Below are 7,180 nucleotides of genomic sequence, written 5' to 3' on the forward strand. Positions count from 1 at the left end.
TGACTCTTGTTTTGGGACTGATGAGGATGACCTACCACAAAAGACTCATCTGAAGTATGCGTCTGATATGAGAAGGGAGCTGAAAAAATCTTATAAGCTGAGATTGCGGCTGCCCAGCAGAATTAAGGAAATAAAAGAAGGTATGATCAAAAGGTTAGGTTCTCCCAACTCATGTCAGGATACCGAGTCCTTATAAGGAATTTGGGGCTACCTGGGAAGCATAAGTTTGCCAACCACTGGGCAGCTATGCCCTATATGGTGGAGAGTCAGATGCCAAACGTACCTATTTTGCAGGTGAAACCAGAGGATGGCAATGAGTCTGTCAAGATTCTCCGTCGGAACTACCTTCTACCTCTGGGACAAAAGGTGCAGTTTGACCCAGAGCCTACACCTACTAAGAGGACTCTGCGGCGACGCGAGGTGACTGCAGGACCAAGAGCAGGAGAGATTAGACTGGTCCCCGCCCCTGGGTGGGATACTGATTCGGAGAATGGGGATGTGGTATATGCTGACGTTTGTTAACTCCCCATTGATTGAGGAGGAGACTCTCAACCCTTCTCACACTGAGTCATGTGAAATTGAGGTGGGCAGGGGGCTGTCTTTGGACAGCCTGGGTTGCAGCAGGACCCTGCAAGGGAAGAAGCAAAGTTCAGCCAAGGGACAGAGGGGTCCGAGTTGCAGGTGAGCATGAGTGATAGGCCGGGGGAGGCCTTGTCAGGTAGAACAGGTATCCCCGGTTGTGTTGGAATATGAAGAGATAGATGAGGGGGTATGGAGGTTGAACAGAATCAGGAGACCACCAGATAGGCTAGCCTACGTAGCACCAGGGGAGCAGAGTGTGGCCCCTACACTTTGGGGAGCTATGTCACTGCCTTTTACACCTCGGTTGGACTTTGTTTTCTGCAGGAAGGGTTGGCAAATTATCTCAAAGTCATGAGGACATGACTAAATTTGGTGGGGGAAAGAGTATAACACCTTGGGAAAGGTTTCACTGCTAATGTAATGGTTTCTCTGTAGCAGCAATGTTTGGGTTATGACTAGAGATAACGGTGTCTTTGGCATGTGCAGCGTGCAATGAGGGGAGTTTTTTCTTTCTTGTGTGCCCAAGAGTGAGGGATTCGCGGGCTTTTTGTTTGGCAGAAGTTGGAGAGAGAAGATGCCAGAATGGAGAGATCATAGACTACAGGATGGAGTGGACTTGACAACTCCTAGGGGGAAAATCAATGGAAAACAAACAGACAGGAAAATCGTGAGCTCCGACGTGCACATTACACTGTTTCTTTATAATGGGCCCTTTTTTTATTTTCTTCACTAACCTTATCAAATTTCTTATTATATTCCATGTAGGTGTTTGATTAGACTGATTATTTCTTAGATTAGAGCATTTAATCATTATTTTCTTTGCAGCTTAACAATTCTCGGCTGGTGTTCTTTTAATAACAAATTATAAGTACATGTAACTGGTATGTTTCCTACTGTCCACAGTATGTATATGCATTGTTCGCTGTGTCCCCTAGTGGTTACAGTTTGTATGATTCTGGAAACTGTTGGAAGCTTTTCAGGTGCTGCATTATTTGAACAGGGAATATCTGATTGGCTGACTCTTACCTGCAAATTTGAATGGAATATTTCTTATCTATGAACTACAAAAACAACTGACCACATGACAGCACCATCTTTCTTATTTTTTGCTTCTCTCTCTCTCCTGCTACTAACCTCTGTTCCCATTACTGTCCATTTTCAATTTTCTTTGTTTTATTAACACTTAGTGAGAACAGCGTGAAGAAACAAGTTTTGTGTTTCTTTCCAGACTTCCAAATGAACTTTGGATTGAAAACATCAGAATTCAACGATGTAGCATAATTGGTGAGAATGGTTGCAAAAGTTTAAGGACTTGAAAGAATTGCAGATGAAGTGAAAATTTTTTGGCACCTAAACTAATAGGAGCTTAAAAGCTTCCTCTCTAATTCCAAATTGTTTGAGAGAAAACCTAATTTTGGCTTCAAAACATCATTGGATAAGATCTAAAAAATGCCTGAGGGAAAGGATAAACCTGGAATGTGTGAGTTAAAGATAAGATGCTTAGTCGGTTTGGTTAATCATGTGAGTTAAAAAAGTTAATGGGGTGAATAAAGACATCTACTAATTGAAAGATATACAAAACTGGTAATAGACTACAAAAACAGTATGATAAAGACAATAAAAAGTCTAAAGTGCAAATTTCACCATTTACCAAATGAGTGAAAAATAACATGATAGTTGTCATTGAATTCAAGTGCAATGTACAAAGCTTCAGTGGATGGAGTTGAGTTCAAGTGTCAATCCTGCCAGTCATATTACTTCTGATGCCATTACAGTCCCCTGAGACAGCGACACCATCCAAACTCTGTAGAATTATAGTCTACTTTGAACAGTATTCAGAGACGACGCCACCATTTGAACTCCGAGAGTTACAAGATTCAAGATTATTTAAGAAGTGTATAAATTATACAACCTTGAGATTTCCTTGTTCACAGGTAGCCATAAAGCAAGAAACACGAAAGAACCCAATCTTTTTTTGGTTGGCTACAGTGACTAATAGTGTTCCACAAGGGTCTGTGTTGGGACCAATTCATTTTACGTTATATGTTAATGATTTGGATGATGGAATTGATGGCTTTGTTGCAAAGCTTGCAGACCATATGAGGCTCAGTAGAGGGTTATGTAGCTTTGAGGAAGTAGAGCACTACAGAAGGAGCTAGACAGATTAAGAGAACAGTCAAAGAAGTGACTGATAGAATACAGTGTTGGGAAGTGTGTGGTCATGCACTTTGTTAGAAGAAATAAAAGTGTTGTATACTTTCTAAATGGAGAGAAGATACAAAAACAGTGAGGTGCAACGGGACTTGGGAGTGCTTGTGCAGGATTCCCTAACTTAATTTGCAGGTTGAGTTCATTTGCAAGACTTTATAATGCACTAGTGAGGCCTCACTTGGAGTATTATCAGTTTTAAGCCCCTTATTTTAGGAAGAATGTGCTGAAACTGGCGAATGTTCAAAGGAGGTCACGGAAATGATTCCAGGATTGAATGACTTGTTGTATGAAGAGTGTTTGATGGCTTTGGGCCTGTATTCACTGGAATTCAGAAGAATGTGGGGTGGCTGTATTGAAACCTATCAAATGGTGAAAGGCCTTGGTAGAGTGGATGTGGAGAGGATATTTTCTATGTGGGAGGGTTTAAGACTAGAGGACACAGCCTCAGAATAGAGGGCCATCCTTTTAGAAAGGAGATGAGAAGGAATTTCATTAGCCAGAGAGTGGTGATCTGTGGAACTTGTTGCCACAAGCATCTGTGGAGGCCAAATTTGTATGTATATTTAAGGCAGAGGTTGATAGATCCTTGATTGGTCAGACATGATGGGATATGGGGAGAAGGCAGGAGATTTGGGCCGACGGCAAAATTGGATCAGCCATGATGAAATGGTGGAGTAGATTCCATGAGCCAAATGGCCTAACTCTTCTCCTATGTCTTATACTCGAGAGATGCAAGCTCAGTTCTCTAACTGGGAAAAGTAGTTCTGGATGAGGAATGGTGGGAAGTTAAACAGGGATGGAGTTCGGTGATGTGGCAGCAGTCATTGATTATTAGCTCCAACTACGTTGCTTCCTTATTTGGCACAGCAGATACATTCCCAAGGCACATTGGAGTGCAAAACATGATCAACAGATTCTCCCCATGGTTGCAGAATCTGAACTTAAGTGCACAAATTCGACTAACACTTGAGAGATGCGTGACATGCCAGAAGATGAACCTGGGAGCAGCAGAAAAACTACCACGTTTGAGTGCTCCTGCTCCACCTGGTCTGTTTCTATTGTTAACTGTGGACAACATTTCTATGCTAAAGTGTCAAGGATCCTTGAAAAGTTTTCAACATGTTTGGAAGCTATTCCAGCAAGGAAAGCCGCTGCCACACATACAGCAAAAACTGATCAAGGGCTATATTCCTCAATGGGAATTGGCATGTCACATCGACTCTGATTAAGGAACACATTTCAGTGGGAGTGTTTGTCAGGAATTATGGTGACTGATGAACATTTAGTGGTCTTTATATTGTCCGCATCAAAATTGAAGTAGATTTATTATCAAAGTATGTATCCCGTGTACAACTTTGAGATTTCTCTTCTTGTCGGCAGTAACAAAACAAAGAAGCACAATTGAATCCATGAAAAAAACTCACAGAACAAAGGCCAAATATCCAATGTGTGAAAAGAGAGCAAATCATGCAAACAATAAAAAAAACAAATAACACACAGAACATGAACCACAGAGTCCCCGAAAAGTGAGCCAACAGCCACAGTGCCAGCTCAGCATTGAAGCGAGTACTGATGGCTGCAGGCCACACTTGCAGAGTTAGTTCACGGCAGAGGCGAGTAAAGCCTCGAGGAGTAGTTTGTCCACCCAGAGTCATCAAGACAAGTCGAATGAATGAATGGAATCATCAAACAACGACTGAATACGTATCATGAGGAAGGTGTACCATGTAGTATCAGAGCAACCCTAAACAACAAAATTATACTATGTCTATTCAAGGTTTCTGCTGCTTGGAGTGATACAACAGAAGGAGGACACACTCAGATTTCTGGTGATTGGGTCCTGATTAAGAAACCACGTAAAGAACCACTGGGAGTTCGATGGGAAGGTCAAGTGCTGTTAATTACCAACTGGACAGTGAGAGTAGAGGGTAAAAGTAAGTAGATACACACCAGCTGCTGCAAGAGAGCTAAACTGGTCCCAGATGAGGACAACGTGCTGTGGTTAACATGCATACGTTGTTAGGCTACAGTGAGCAAATCACTAACCAGCCAGGAGACTTTGACAAGTCTATAATTACTGGACATTATGATTTTTTTAATAATACTATTTGTTATTGCTATATTTTTGCCATTTTTTTCCTACCCACACTGAACCAGTTGAGATGACTTGTACAGTACTTGCGAGTATCACATGCACAATATCAATAAGAAAAATTACAATTCAACAAAGTTCCTGTCGAGTAATAAGGAACGGTCTAAGTTCATGGAAGAACACACGTGCAGAAATGGAGCCTACGCCTCCTCTCCAAGTAACTAGTTAGGATAGTGGGGTATGTTTTTTCTGCTATTAGGTATACACAAACATTACCTTTACCTTCCAAGTCGAGAAGTAAATGAGAGGTTTCAGAAGGAAATACTTTGCATCAATTTTATTCCCATTTTATGGTATTGCAAGGAGTGTTGTACTTACATACCTGGTGAGTTTGAAGACATAATTGATTTGACTGATCATATCCATAAAAAAAAGCAGTTAAAGTACACAAAGGATGGATGGGATTTCTTTGGTTAGTCTCAGAAGTTGTGTTACTCCATATTATGGGTCATATTATTTGTCTTGATATTCCTTACATAATTTTCATCTTTTTTATTTGTTTAAGGGTGATCATTAACAGAATAGTTCAAACTCATGTAACTGTGCCTACTAATCTGCCTAACTATGGCCTAATCCTAAGAATACTTTGAAGAATATATTCCCTTTGATATATCTTACCTTCAGTAGTTTTTGATTATCTTATACTTAACATAGATTCCACAAGTTTTTCTCCCAAAAATTTTCAGATGTAATGATTCTAAATGTGTGATTTAGGATCAGGGGGAGGGTTGTTGGATTCAACTGTTTAATTATTAAATTATACTGTTTAATTGTTACTTTCTTTGCAGCTAAACAATTGTCTGATAGTACAGCATATTTGAGTACTGTAAGTGTTCCTAATGGAGATAGGAACATACACATACAGTTGAAGTCAGAAGTTTACATACACACAGATTGAAGTCATTAAAACTCATTGATTAACCACTCCACAGATTTCATATTAGCAAACTATAGTTTTGGCAAGACGTTGAGGGCTTCTACTTTGTGCATGACACGAGTAATTTTTCCAACAATTGTTTACAGACAGATTATTTCACTTTTAATTGATAATATCGCAATTCCAGTGGGTCAGAAGTTTACAAACAAAATCAAAATAAATCAGCCAAGACCTCAGAAAAAAAATTGTGGACCTCCACAAGTCTGGTTCATCCTTTGGGAGCAATTTCCAAACGCCTAAAGGTACTACGTTCATCTGTACAATCAATAGTACACGTGTAAACACCATGGAACCACGCAGCTGTCATACTGCTCAGGAAGGAGACACATTCGGTCTCCTAGAGATGAATGTACTTTGGTGCGAAAAGTGCAAATCAATCCCAGAACAACAGCAAAGGACCTTGTGAAGATGCTGCAGGAAACAGGTAGACAAGTATCTATATCCACAGTAAAACGAGTCCTATATTGACATAACCTGAAAGGCTGCTCAGCAAGGAAGAAGCCACTGCTCCAAAACTGCCAAAAAAAATCCAGACTACAGTTTGCAAATGCACATGGGGACAAAGATCTTACTTTTTGGAGAAATGTCCTCCGGTCTGATGAAACAAAAATTGATCTCTCTGGCCATAATGACCATCGGTATGTTTGGAGCAAAAAGGGTGAGACTTGCAAGCCAGAGAACACCATCCCAACTGTGAAACATGGGGGTGGCAGCATCATGTTGTGGGGGTACTTTGCTGCAGGAGGGACTGGTGCACTTCACAAAATAGATGGCATCATGAGGAAGGAAATTTATGTGGATATATTGAAGCAACATCTCAAGACATCAGCCAGGAAGTTAAAGCTCGGTCGCAAATGGGTCTTCCAAATGGACAATGACCCCAAGCGTACCTCCAAATTTGTGGCAAAATTGCTTAAGGACAACAAAGTCAAGGTATTGGAGTGGCCAGCACAAAGCCCTGATCTCAATCTGATAGAAAATTTGTGGGCAGAACTGAAAAAGCGTGTGCGAGCAAAAAGGCCTACAAACCTGACTCAGTTACACCAGTCCTGTCTGGAGGAATGGAACAAAATTCCAGCAACTTATTGTGAGAAGCTGGTGGAAGGCTACCCAAAATGTTTGGCCCAAGTTAAACAATTTAAAGGCAATGTTACTAAATACTAACAAAGTGTATGTAAACTTCTAACCCACTGAATATGTGATGAAAAATAAAAGCTGAAATAAATCATTCTCTTTACTATTATTCTGACATTTCACATTCTTAAAATTAAGTAGTGATCCTAACCGATCTAAGACAG

This window comes from Hypanus sabinus, chromosome 6, assembly GCF_030144855.1.
Source record: "Hypanus sabinus isolate sHypSab1 chromosome 6, sHypSab1.hap1, whole genome shotgun sequence".
Lineage (NCBI taxonomy): Eukaryota > Metazoa > Chordata > Chondrichthyes > Myliobatiformes > Dasyatidae > Hypanus > Hypanus sabinus.